We start from the raw sequence: 12,213 nt of genomic DNA, 5'->3' as shown, positions 1-12,213 counted from the left end.
TTGTGTTTGTACGTTAAAGTGATTGTTTTGTTGTAGCTAGTTACTGTACCTTGCTAGTTAATAACTAAGTTTAGCTATCTCGCATTGTAGGTTCCATTGGTAAGTTAGCTAGCTTAGATAACCAATTTATGGCGCTGTGGATGGTTTAACTAGCTATAGAAGTCGATAATTAAAACATTATTGATAGCAACTAATGCTGACCATGTTTTGATCCATTGTAGCCAAGTTGTAATCGTCCCATTGAAACCTGAGCCGAGATGTTTGGTCCCAAACCGACACTTCAGGACCGCCAGCACCGTTACCGGCTGATGTTCAGCCAGCTGTTGAATGACGGTTACACCAACATGGCTAACAACCTGATCCCAGAGGTCAAGACCAGAAGTATTGCCACGCATAATTCATTTTATTTTTTATTTAACGTCTATTTAGATAATAGAGACATGATCCTATATAAATGTAAGGTTTGACATTATTGTTATAGTCAAATATTATATCTGTTTGGGCTTCTTGCCGTCTACAAATGATTTGTAATTCTTTTCTGCCCCCGACCCTCTGCTCAACAAAAAAATCGGTCTGTGGCTGATTCTAGTTGATGATCCTGTCTCTGCAGTGTCACTGTGTTGGGTCCATATCAGGACACCAGCTACATGTCTCTGTTTTGGGTCCATATCAGGACACCAGCTACATGTCTCTGTGTTGGGTCCATATCAGGACACCAGCTACATGTCTCTGTTTTGGGTCCATATCAGGACACCAGCTACATGTCACTGTTTTGGGTCCATATCAGGACACCAGCTACATGTCTCTGTGTTGGGTCCATATCAGGACACCAGCTACATGTCTCTGTTTTGGGTCCATATCAGGACACCAGCTACATGTCTCTGTTTTGGGTCCATATCAGGACACCAGCTACATGTCTCTGTGTTGGGTCCATATCAGGACACCAGCTACATGTCTCTGTTTTGGGTCCATATCAGGACACCAGCTACATGTCTCTGTGTTGGGTCCATATCAGGACACCAGCTACATGTCTCTGTTTTGGGTCCATATCAGGACACCAGCTACATGTCTCTGTGTTGGGTCCATATCAGGACACCAGCTACATGTCTCTGTTTTGGGTCCATATCAGGACACCAGCTACATGTCTCTGTGTTGGGTCCATATCAGGACACCAGCTACATGTCTCTGTTTTGGGTCCATATCAGGACACCAGCTACATGTCTCTGTGTTGGGTCCATATCAGGACACCAGCTACATGTCTCTGTTTTGGGTCCATATCAGGACACCAGCTACATGTCACTGTTTTGGGTCCATATCAGGACACCAGCTACATGTCTCTGTGTTGGGTCCATATCAGGACACCAGCTACATGTCTCTGTTTTGGGTCCATATCAGGACACCAGCTACATGTAACTGTTTTGGGTCCATATCAGGACACCAGCTACATGTCTCTGTTTTGGGTCCATATCAGGACACCAGCTACATGTCACTGTTTTGGGTCCATATCAGGACACCAGCTACATGTCTCTGTTTTGGGTCCATATCAGGACACCAGCTACATGTCTCTGTTTTGGGTCCATATCAGGACACCAGCTACATGTAACTGTTTTGGGTCCATATCAGGACACCAGCTACATGTCTCTGTTTTGGGTCCATATCAGGACACCAGCTACATGTCTCTGTTTTGGGTCCATATCAGGACACCAGCTACATGTCTCTGTTTTGGGTCCATATCAGGACACCAGCTACATGTCTCTGTTTTGGGTCCATATCAGGATACCAGCTACATGTCTCTGTTTTGGGTTGAACTATATTGCGTCATCATTTCATCCATCAATCTTGCCTTGCAAATGGCGACAGTGCAGAATGCTAGCAACCTGTCTCCAGTGTTGTGCACGCCACGGAAATTCCCAGGCGTGGAGAACGATGATGGTGTGGTGCAGTATACCGTCAGGCGATCTGACACAGTGGCATCGGGGCGTTGGCATCGACCCGGAGTTTTAACGCTGACGTCCAAAGCATGTCCCCTGAGGCGTCTGAGTACGAGACTCTGTAACATCCCGTAAAAGTCCCTGTCGTGTCGCCACATACAGCCGAGACGGGCAGCCCATCGCTACGGGCTCGTCAGACGCCTCTATCAAATTCTCTGGACACAGAACGTATGTTGGCCAAGAGTGCCGTGCCCACAGAGGTGAGACGCAGAGGAGGCTAAGTCCCAATTCTTCACTCTTCTCCTAAATTGTACACTTGACACTCTCATGGATTAAGAAGTATTAGCTTGGAGTTTTCCACCATTTGTTAAATCCATGACTGGAAGTGTAGAGAATCGGGATGCATGCTATTCCCTACCTAGTGCGCTACGTTTGTCCCGCAGCCCAGTGAGCAGAACACTGTGCTGCAGACGTCGTAATATTGTCCCTGTGTGTTCTAGGTGATGATGAATGAGACGGCCCAGCAGAACACGGAGAACCACCCAGTGAACAGAACGCTGTGCTGCAGATGTCGTAATATTGTCCCTGTGTGTTCTAGGTGATGATGAATGAGACGGCCCAGCAGAACACGGAGAACCACCCAGTGAACAGAACGCTGTGCTGCAGACGTCGTAATATTGTCCCTGTGTGTTCTAGGTGATGATGAATGAGACGGCCCAGCAGAACACGGAGAACCACCCAGTGAACAGAACGCTGTGCTGCAGATGTCGTAATATTGTCCCTGTGTGTTCTAGGTGATGATGAATGAGACGGCCCAGCAGAACACGGAGAACCACCCAGTGAACAGAACGCTGTGCTGCAGACGTCGTAATATTGTCCCTGTGTGTTCTAGGTGATGATGAATGAGACGGCCCAGCAGAACACGGAGAACCACCCAGTGAACAGAACGCTGTGCTGCAGACGTCGTAATATTGTCCCTGTGTGTTCTAGGTGATGATGAATGAGACGGCCCAGCAGAACACGGAGAACCACCCAGTGAACAGAACGCTGTGCTGCAGACGTCGTAATATTGTCCCTGTGTGTTCTAGGTGATGATGAAGGAGACGGCCCAGCAGAACACGGAGAACCACCCAGTGAACAGAACGCTGTGCTGCAGACGTCGTAATATTGTCCCTGTGTCGTCTAGGTGATGATGAATGAGACGGCCCAGCAGAACACGGAGAACCACCCAGTGAACAGAACGCTGTGCTGCAGACGTCGTAATATTGTCCCTGTGTGTTCTAGGTGATGATGAAGGAGACGGCCCAGCAGAACACGGAGAACCACCCAGTGAACAGAACGCTGTGCTGCAGACGTCGTAATATTGTCCCTGTGTGTTCTAGGTGATGATGAATGAGACGGCCCAGCAGAACACAGAAGAGACAGTTAGGGTCTTCAAACACATACAGGTCTGTAGAGACAGTTAGGGCCTTCAAACACATACAGGTCTGTAGGGACAGTTAGGGTTGTCAAACACATACAGGTCTGTAGGGACAGTTAGGGTCTTCAAACACATACAGGTCTGTAGAGACAGTTAGGGTCTTCAAACACATGCAGGTCTGTAGGGACAGTTAGGGTCTTCAAACACATACAGGTCTATAGGGACAGTTAGGGCCTTCAAACACATACAGGTCTGTAGGGACAGTTAGGGTCTTCAAACACATACAGGTCTGTAGGGACAGTTAGGGCCTTCAAACACATACAGGTCTATAGAGACAGTTAGGGTCTGTAGGGACAGTTAGGGTCTGTAGGGACAGTTAGGGTCTGTAGGGACAGTTAGGGTCTTCAAACACATACAGGTCTATAGGGACAGTTAGGGCCTTCAAACACATACAGGTCTGTAGGGACAGTTAGGGTCTTCAAACACATACAGGTCTGTAGGGACAGTTAGGGTCTTCAAACACATACAGGTCTGTAGGGACAGTTAGGGTCTTCAAACACATACAGGTCTATAGGGACAGTTAGGGTCTTCAAACACATACAGGTCTATAGGGACAGTTAGGGCCTTCAAACACATACAGGTCTGTAGGGACAGTTAGGGTCTTCAAACACATACAGGTCTGTAGGGACAGTTAGGGTTGTCAAACACATACAGGTCTGTAGGGACAGTTAGGGTCTTCAAACACATACAGGTCTGTAGGGACAGTTAAGGTCTTCAAACACATACAGGTCTATAGGGACAGTTAGGGCCTTCAAACACATACAGGTCTGTAGGGACAGTTAGGGCCTTCAAACACATACAGGTCTGTAGGGACAGTTAGGGTCTGTAGGGACAGTTAGGGTCTTCAAACACATACAGGTCTGTAGGGACAGTTAGGGTCTGTAGGGACAGTTAGGGTCTTCAAACACATACAGGTCTGTAGGGACAGTTAGGGTCTTCAAACACATACAGGTCTATAGGGACAGTTAGGGTCTTCAAACACATACAGGTCTATAGGGACAGTTAGGGCCTTCAAACACATACAGGTCTGTAGAGACAGTTAGGGCCTTCAAACACATACAGGTCTGTAGGGACAGTTAGGGTCTTCAAACACATACAGGTCTGTAGAGACAGTTAGGGTCGTCAAACACATACAGGTCTGTAGGGACAGTTAGGGTCTTCAAACAAATACTGGTCTATAGGGACAGTTAGGGCCTTCAAACACATACAGGTCTGTAGAGACAGTTAGGGTCTTCAAACACATACAGGTCTGTAGGGACAGTTAGGGTCTTCAAACACATACAGGTCTGTAGAGACAGTTAGGGCCTTCAAACACATACAGGTCTGTAGGGACAGTTAGGGTCTTCAAACACATACAGGTCTATAGGGACAGTTAGGGTCTTCAAACACATACAGGTCTGTAGAGACAGTTAGGGTCTTCAAACACATACAGGTCTGTAGGGACAGTTAGGGTCTTCAAACACATACAGGTCTGTAGGGACAGTTAGGGTCTTCAAACACATACAGGTCTATAGGGACAGTTAGGGTCTTCAAACACATACAGGTCTGTAGAGACAGTTAGGGTCTTCAAACACATACAGGTCTGTAGGGACAGTTAGGGTCTTCAAACACATACAGGTCTGTAGGGACAGTTAGGGTCTTCAAACACATACAGGTCTATAGGGACAGTTAGGGTCTTCAAACACATACAGGTCTGTAGGGACAGTTAGGGTCTTCAAACACATACAGGTCTGTAGGGACAGTTAGGGTCTTCAAACACATACAGGTCTGTAGGGACAGTTAGGGTCTTCAAACACATACAGGTCTATAGGGACAGTTAGGGTCTTCAAACACATACAGGTCTGTAGGGACAGTTAGGGTCTTCAAACACATACAGGTCTGTAGGGACAGTTAGGGTCTTCAAACACATACAGGTCTGTAGGGACAGTTAGGGTCGTCAAACACATACAGGTCTATAGGGACAGTTAGGGTCTTCAAACACATACAGGTCTGTAGGGACAGTTAGGGTCTTCAAACACATACAGGTCTATAGGGACAGTTAGGGTCTTCAAACACATACAGGTCTGTAGGGACAGTTAGGGTCTTCAAACACATACAGGTCTGTAGGGACAGTTAGGGTCTTCAAACACATACAGGTCTATAGGGACAGTTAGGGTCTTCAAACACATACAGGTCTGTAGAGACAGTTAGGGTCTTCAAACACATACAGGTCTGTAGGGACAGTTAGGGCCTTCAAACACATACAGGTCTGTAGGGACAGTTAGGGTCTTCAAACACATACAGTTCTGTAGGGACAGTTAGGGTCTTCAAACACATACAGGTCTATAGGGACAGTTAAGGTCTTCAAACACATACAGGTCTGTAGGGACAGTTAGGGCCTTCAAACACATACAGGTCTGTAGGGACAGTTAGGGTCTTCAAACACATACAGGTCTATAGGGACAGTTAGGGTCTTCAAACACATACAGGTCTGTAGGGACAGTTAGGGTTGTCAAACACATACAGGTCTGTAGAGACAGTTAGGGTCTTCAAACACATACAGGTCTATAGAGACAGTTAGGGTCTTCAAACACATACAGGTCTGTAGGGACAGTTAGGGTCTTCAAACACATACAGGTCTGTAGGGACAGTTAGGGTCTTCAAACACATACAGGTCTGTAGGGACAGTTAGGGTCTTCAAACACATACAGGTCTGTAGAGACAGTTAGGGCCTTCAAACACATACAGGTCTATAGGGACAGTTAGGGTCTTCAAACACATACAGGTCTATAGGGACAGTTAGGGTCTTCAAACACATACAGGTCTGTAGAGACAGTTAGGGTCTTCAAACACATACAGGTCTGTAGGGACAGTTAGGGCCTTCAAACACATACAGGTCTATAGGGACAGTTAGGGTCTTCAAACACATACAGGTCTGTAGAGACAGTTAGAGCCTTCAAACACATACAGGTCTATAGGGACAGTTAGGGTCTTCAAACACATACAGGTCTGTAGAGACAGTTAGGGCCTTCAAACACATACAGGTTTCTAGGGACAGTTAGGGTCTTCAAACACATACAGGTCTGTAGAGACAGTTAGGGTCTTCAAACACATACAGGTCTGTAGAGACAGTTAGGGTCTGTAAGGACAGTTAGGGTCTTCAAACACATACAGGTCTGTAAGGACAGTTAGGGTCTGTAGGGACAGTTAGGGTCTTCAAACACATACAGGTCTATAGGGACAGTTAGGGTCTGTAGGGACAGTTAGGGTCTTCAAACACATACAGGTCTGTAAGGACAGTTAGGGTCTGTAGGGACAGTTAGGGTCTTCAAACACATACAGGTCTATAGGGACAGTTAGGGTCTTCAAACACATACAGGTCTGTAGGGACAGTTAGGGTCTTCAAACACATACAGGTCTGTAGGGACAGTTAGGGTCTTCAAACACATACAGGTCTGTAGGGACAGTTAGGGTCTTCAAACACATACAGGTCTGTAAGGACAGTTAGGGTCTGTAGGGACAGTTAGGGTCTTCAAACACATACAGGTCTATAGGGACAGTTAGGGTCTTCAAACACATACAGGTCTGTAGGGACAGTTAGGGTCTTCAAACACATACAGGTCTATAGGGACAGTTAGGGTCTTCAAACACATACAGGTCTGTAGGGACAGTTAGGGTCTTCAAACACATACAGGTCTGTAGAGACAGTTAGGGTCTTCAAACACATACAGGTCTGTAGGGACAGTTAGGGTCTTCAAACACATACAGGTCTGTAGGGACAGTTAGGGTCTTCAAACACATACAGGTCTGTAGGGACAGTTAGGGCCTTCAAACACATACAGGTCTGTAGGGACAGTTAGGGTCTTCAAACACATACAGGTCTGTAGGGACAGTTAGGGTCTTCAAACACATACAGGTCTGTAGGGACAGTTAGCGTCTTCAAACACATACAGGTCTATAGGGACAGTTAGGGTCTTCAAACACATACAGGTCTGTAGGGACAGTTAGGGTCTTCAAACACATACAGGTCTGTAAGGACAGTTAGGGTCTGTAGGGACAGTTAGGGTCTTCAAACACATACAGGTCTGTATGGACAGTTAGGGTCTATAGGGACAGTTAGGGCCTTCAAACACATACAGGTCTGTAGGGACAGTTAGGGTCTTCAAACACATACAGGTCTGTAGAGACAGTTAGGGTCTTCAAACACATACAGGTCTATAGGGACAGTTAGGGCCTTCAAACACATACAGGTCTGTAGGGACAGTTAGGGTCTTCAAACACATACAGGTCTGTAGGGACAGTTAGGGTCTTCAAACACATACAGGTCTGTAGGGACAGTTAGCGTCTTCAAACACATACAGGTCTATAGGGACAGTTAGGGTCTTCAAACACATACAGGTCTGTAGGGACAGTTAGGGTCTTCAAACACATACAGGTCTGTAGGGACAGTTAGGGTCTTCAAACACATACAGGTCTGTAGGGACAGTTAGGGTCTTCAAACACATACAGGTCTGTAGAGACAGTTAGGGTCTTCAAACACATACAGGTCTGTAGGGACAGTTAGGGTCTTCAAACACATACAGGTCTGTAGGGACAGTTAGGGTCTTCAAACACATACAGGTCTGTAAGGACAGTTAGGGTCTGTAGGGACAGTTAGGGTCTTCAAACACATACAGGTCTGTAGGGACAGTTAGGGTCTTCAAACACATACAGGTCTGTAGGGACAGTTAGGGCCTTCAAACACATACAGGTCTGTATGGACAGTTAGGGTCTGTAGGGACAGTTAGGGTCTTCAAACACATACAGGTCTGTATGGACAGTTAGGGTCTGTAGGGACAGTTAGGGTCTTCAAACACATACAGGTCTGTAGGGACAGTTAGGGCCTTCAAACACATACAGGTCTGTAGGGACAGTTAGGGTCTTCAAACACATACAGGTCTGTAGGGACAGTTAGGGTCTTCAAACACATACAGGTCTATAGGGACAGTTAGGGTCTGTAGGGACAGTTAGGGTCTTCAAACACATACAGGTCTGTAGGGACAGTTAGGGTCTTCAAACACATACAGGTCTGTAGGGACAGTTAGGGTCTTCAAACACATTCAGGTCTGTAGGGACAGTTAGGGTCTTCAAACACATACAGGTCTGTAGGGACAGAGTTAGACATTGGTTTGTTAAGGCTATATGTTCTTCCTAACCCACCAGAATGTCCTGAAGTAGGGCCTCTCACACTCTGATTAGACCTTCACAGATCTGTGTCATGTCACTAACAGTGACATGTGTTTCCTCCTCACAGGAAGCAGAGATGCTGCGGTCCATGTCCTTCCACCCGTCAGATGACTTCCTGTAGGTGGGGACGCAGCGCCCCATCCTCCGCCTCGATGTGTGTGTCTCTTGATGTGTGTGTCTGTTGATGTGTCTCTGTCTTGGTGTGTGTGTCTCTCTCTTAGTGTGTGTGTGTGTGTCTTTCTCTCTTAGTGTGTGTGTGTCTTTCTCTCTTGGCGTGTGTGTGTCTCTCTCCTGGTGTGTGTGTGTCTCTCTCTCTCTTTCTCTCTTGGTGTGTGTGTGTGTGTGTGTGTGTGTGTGTGTGTGTGTGTGTGTGTGTGTGTGTGTCTCTCTCTTGGTGTAAACAGAGATCTGTTTATTATGAGATGTTGTCCTGTCTACAGAGACCTGGTATCCCAGAGACCTGTTTATTATCAGATGTTGTCCTGTCTACAGAGACCTGTTTATTATCAGATGTTGTCCCGTCTACAGAGACCTGGTATCCCAGAGACCTGTTTATTATGAGATGTTGTCCTGTCTACAGAGACCCGGTATCCCAGAGACCTGTTTATTATGGGATGTTGTCCTGTCTACAGAGACCTGGTATCCCAGAGACCTGTTTATTATGGGATGTTGTCCTGTCTACAGAGACCTGGTATCCCAGAGACCTGTTTATTATGGGATGTTGTCCTGTCTACAGAGACCTGGTATCCCAGAGACCTGTTTATTATCAGATGTTGTCCTGTCTACAGAGACCTGGTATCCCAGAGACCTGTTTATTATGAGATGTTGTCCCGTCTACAGAGACCTGGTATCCCAGAGACCTGTTTATTATGAGATGTTGTCCTGTCTACAGAGACCTGGTATCCCAGAGACCTGTTTATTATGGGATGTTGTCCTGTCTACAGAGACCTGGTATCCCAGAGACCTGTTTATTATGAGATGTTGTCCTGTCTACAGAGACCTGGTATCCCAGAGACCTGTTTATTATCAGATGTTGTCCCGTCTACAGAGACCTGGTATCCCAGAGACCTGTTTATTATGAGATGTTGTCCTGTCTACAGAGACCTGTTTATTATCAGATGTTGTCCTGTCTACAGAGACCTGTTTATTATCAGATGTTGTCCTGTCTACAGAGACCTGGTATCCCAGAGACCTGTTTATTATGGGATGTTGTCCTGTCTACAGAGACCTGGTATCCCAGAGACCTGTTTATTATGGGATGTTGTCCCGTCTACAGAGACCTGTTTATTATGAGATGTTGTCCTGTCTACAGAGACCTGTTTATTATGGGATGTTGTCCTGTCTATAGAGACCTGGTATCCCAGAGACCTGTTTATTATGGGATGTTGTCCTGTCTACAGAGACCTGGTATCCCAGAGACCTGTTTATTATGGGATGTTGTCCTGTCTACAGAGACCTGTTTATTATCAGATGTTGTGCTGTCTACAGAGACCTGTTTATTATGAGATGTTGTCCTGTCTACAGAGACCTGGTATCCCAGAGACCTGTTTATTATGAGATGTTGTCCTGTCTACAGAGACCTGGTATCCCAGAGACCTGTTTATTATGGGATGTTGTCCTGTCTACAGAGACCTGGTATCCCAGAGACCTGTTTATTATCAGATGTTGTCCTGTCTACAGAGACCTGGTATCCCAGAGACCTGTTTATTATGAGATGTTGTCCTGTTTACAGAGACCTGGTATCCCAGAGACCTGTTTATTATGGGATGTTGTCCTGTCTACAGAGACCTGGTATCCCAGAGACCTGTTTATTATGGGATGTTGTCCTGTCTACAGAGACCTGTTTATTATCAGATGTTGTCCTGTCTACAGAGACCTGGTATCCCAGAGACCTGTTTATTATCAGATGTTGTCCTGTCTACAGAGACCTGGTATCCCAGAGACCTGTTTATTATGGGATGTTGTCCTGTCTACAGAGACCTGTTTATTATGGGATGTTGTCCTGTCTACAGAGACCTGTTTATTATGAGATGTTGTCCTGTCTACAGAGACCTGGTATCCCAGAGACCTGTTTATTATGAGATGTTGTCCTGTCTACAGAGACCTGGTATCCCAGAGACCTGTTTATTATGGGATGTTGTCCTGTCTACAGAGACCTGGTATCCCAGAGACCTGTTTATTATCAGATGTTGTCCTGTCTACAGAGACCTGGTATCCCAGAGACCTGTTTATTATGAGATGTTGTCCTGTTTACAGAGACCTGGTATCCCAGAGACCTGTTTATTATGGGATGTTGTCCTGTCTACAGAGACCTGGTATCCCAGAGACCTGTTTATTATGGGATGTTGTCCTGTCTACAGAGACCTGTTTATTATCAGATGTTGTCCTGTCTACAGAGACCTGGTATCCCAGAGACCTGTTTATTATCAGATGTTGTCCTGTCTACAGAGACCTGGTATCCCAGAGACCTGTTTATTATGGGATGTTGTCCTGTCTACAGAGACCTGTTTATTATGGGATGTTGTCCTGTCTACAGAGACCTGGTATCCCAGATATCTTGCTGATTTTAAATGAACAATGTTATTGGGAATCTAATAATGAATAATGAGTTAGTATAATAATAATAGTTCTAGTTATTTTGAAGACAAGGTGATCGACATTCATATTTTTTATTTCATCTTTTGATAAAACAACTTTGTAGTTGAGTCAGTGTTGTAACTTCTTTTCCACTTTTTGGATTTTGTTTTTTTGTCTTTCTGTCTGTCACAGATTTTTATGAAAACCTTAAAAGTGAAGTTGCCCCTTGTTTTTGCTAATCATATACACATCATAATAATAATAGTACCTGTTTTTTGTGAGGCACACTGACCTGGTCTGTTTCTGCTCTTCTAGTTCAATCAGACATTTGGATTGACAATGAAACAGACTGACACCCAGGGTAGAGAAACACTCGCATGACGATTCACCGTGAATTTAATTCCGCTGCTCTATCGATCGCTGCGTACACTGAGTATACTCTCAGAAAAGCTTCAAGTCGCCAGGGCATGGGGACTCTACAAGATGTCGAAAGCGTTCCACAGGGATGTTGGCCCTTGTTGACGCCAACGCTTCCCACAGTTGTGTCAAGTTGGCTGGATGTCCTTTGGGTGGTGGACCATTCTTGATACACACTGGGAAACTGTTGTGCGTGGGGAAAACCCCAGCAGAGTTACAGTTCTTAACACCTGGCACCTACTACCATACCCTGTTCAAAGGTACTTAAATATTTCACAAATTCACCCTCTTTACCCCCTCCCTCCCTACCTCTCAGTTTACCTCCTCCCTCCTCCCTCCCTCCCTCTCAGTTTACCTCCCTCCCCTCCCTTCCTCTCCCTCTCAGTTTACCTCCTCCCTCCCTCCTCTCATTGTTTACCTCCCTCCCTCCCTCCTCAGTTTTACCTCCCTCCCTCCCTGCCTCTCAGTTTACCTTCCTTCCCTCCCTGCCTCTCAGTTTACCTCCCTCCCTCCTGCCTCTCAGTTTACCCCCTCCATCCCTGCCTCTCAGTTTACCTCCCTCCCTCCCTACCTCTCAGTTTACCCCCCTTCCTCCCTACCTCT

At 46.0% G+C, this 12,213-nt stretch overlaps 1 pseudogene; it reads left to right on the top strand.

Moving 5' to 3' along the window:
- The first annotated feature begins 231 nt into the window (after positions 1 to 231).
- LOC120043566 lies at positions 232 to 8,737 on the top strand (annotated as a pseudogene).
- The last annotated feature ends 3,476 nt before the right edge of the window (positions 8,738 to 12,213 follow it).

This window comes from Salvelinus namaycush, unplaced genomic scaffold (genome assembly GCF_016432855.1).
Source record: "Salvelinus namaycush isolate Seneca unplaced genomic scaffold, SaNama_1.0 Scaffold96, whole genome shotgun sequence".
Lineage (NCBI taxonomy): Eukaryota > Metazoa > Chordata > Actinopteri > Salmoniformes > Salmonidae > Salvelinus > Salvelinus namaycush.
Note: the sequence above shows the minus strand (reverse complement) of the source record. Positions and strands in the feature narration are given on the sequence as shown.